Source organism: Cebus imitator, unplaced genomic scaffold (genome assembly GCF_001604975.1).
Source record: "Cebus imitator isolate Cc_AM_T3 unplaced genomic scaffold, Cebus_imitator-1.0 Scaffold441, whole genome shotgun sequence".
Classification (NCBI taxonomy): domain Eukaryota; kingdom Metazoa; phylum Chordata; class Mammalia; order Primates; family Cebidae; genus Cebus; species Cebus imitator.
Genome location: NW_016107756.1, coordinates 1,075,541 through 1,077,441, shown reverse-complemented (window position 1 = coordinate 1,077,441; position 1,901 = coordinate 1,075,541). Strand labels below are relative to the sequence as shown.

Below are 1,901 nucleotides of genomic sequence, written 5' to 3'. Positions count from 1 at the left end.
GGGTGGGGTACACAGGTGTGGGGTGAGGGGCCGTGGGGCCCGGTGCCAGGTCTTGGGTGGGGTACACAGGTGTGGGGTGAGGGGCTGTGTGTCCTGGTGCCAGGTCTCAGGTGGGGCGCTCACCTCTGCAGTGAGCATGCAGGAGTCCCGGGGAGAGGATGAGGTCGTCTCACACTGGGTCTGTGGGAGGGGAGTGAAGAGTCTGGAGTGTGCCGCCTTGTGGGACAAGGGGACAAACGCTGGAGCAGGAGAGAAGGGACTGGCTTCTTGACTAGCCAGGAGGCTGCACCTGTGTTCTCTGGTTAGACAGCCCCAGGACGCAGATAAAGGTGGTTTTGTTCCTGTCATTGGAACCTCACGTGGTAAGACCTGGGAAAATGAGGGTTAAGTGACACACTCCTGAAGCATGTGCGAATTGCATCTGGCCAGAGCTGGCACACAGGAATGGTGCAGCACGTGTTCCTTGAAAGCTTTAATCGTTGAGGAATAGAAGGCTAGGGGCATGGGGTTTGTGGGGCCCCACAGGTCAGCCTGTGTGTCTTTCTCAGGTGGCCGGCAGTCCCCAGGGAGGTCGAGTCACCTCAGAGACACGGAGTGCACGGCCCTGTCTGTGCAAGCGGTGGTGTGAGCACTCCTGGAGGCTGGATGCGTGGGTGCGGCCAGTGGAATCCCTGCACCCTTGAGGCTTTAGGGTTAGGGAGGTGAGGGAATACTGACATTAACAACGCTCACCAGGCCGGGCGAGGCGGCTCACGCCTGTCATCCCGGCACTTTGGGAGGCCGAGGCGGGTGGATCACCTGTCAGGAGTTTGAGACCAGCGTGGCCAACATGGTGAAACTCTGTCTCTACTAAAAATACAAAAATGAGCTGGGCATGATGGGAGGTGCCTGTAATCCCAGCTACTCGGGAAGCTGGGGCAGGAGAATGGCTTGAACCTGGGAGGCGGAGGTTGATGTGAGCGGAGATCGCGCCACTGCACTGCAGCCTGGGCGACAGGGAGACTCTGGCTCAAAAAACAAATAAATAAATAAAAATAATAATACTTTTCACTGATTGAGGGCCTGTGGCGAGCCGGTCACAATCGCATTCAGACATTACCGGGCTCCTGTTTTCTCTGTTTTGCACATAAAGAAACTGCGGCTTGAAGTTCAAGACCAGCCTGGGTAACGTGGTGAGACCTCGTCTCTACAAAAAATACAGGAAAAGCCAGGCGTGGGGCAGCGCCTGCGTCCCAGTGACTCGGGAGGCTGAGGCGAAGAGCTCGCTGGAGCCCGGGACCGCGGAACCCCGGACCGCACGAGCCTGGCGGCGCCGGGGCGTCGCACGCGCTTCGCGGGGCGCCACAGGTCCGGCCGGAGGGGGCGGGGCGGCGGCGAGGCCCGCGGTGGCCGCCAGGGGGCAGTGCGCGCGCACGGGCCGCGGCGGACCAGGTGAGCCGGGAAGCGGGGCCGCGCGTCCGGGCCGGGTCTGAGGCGGGAGCGCTGCTGAGCGCGGGCGGCCCGGGTGAGGCGGGGGCGCCGGGACCTGGGGGGGCTCTGCCTGGGCGGGGCGCGTCCCGGGAACGGCGGGCGGGTGGGGCCGCGGTGTCCTCCGCCGAGCGGCGCCGGAGCCTGGGCCGCGCCCGAGTGACGCCCCGCCCCCAGCGGCCCGGACCCTCAGGCGTCCCGCGGTGCCCCAGGCCGGGGTGCGGGGAGTGGGGGGGAGGGGCGGGCGGCGCGGGGCGAGTTCCGGGGCGAGTCCACCCGCCGCGTTTCCCGGCGCCCGCCCCTGCTCGCACGTGCTGGGGAGAGCCGGGGCTCCGCGCGCCGCCCCGTTCACGGAGTTGGGCGGGCGGCGTCGGGAAAGCGCCTCCGCCGTCGGACTCCCCAGCAGAGGCGCAGACGCCGCCCTTTTCCCTCCC

The 1,901-nt window shown here is 65.8% G+C and overlaps 1 protein-coding gene across 1 annotated transcript in view; it reads left to right on the top strand.

Moving 5' to 3' along the window:
• The first annotated feature begins 1,423 nt into the window (after positions 1–1,423).
• RPH3AL (rabphilin 3A like (without C2 domains)) overlaps positions 1,424–1,901 on the top strand; it is a 177,391-nt gene continuing 176,913 nt past the window's right edge. Inside the window, exon 1 of the mRNA XM_017510584.2 lies at positions 1,424–1,504. The gene's annotated coding sequence lies outside the window, so the exon portion shown is untranslated. The remainder of the gene's footprint in view (positions 1,505–1,901) is intronic.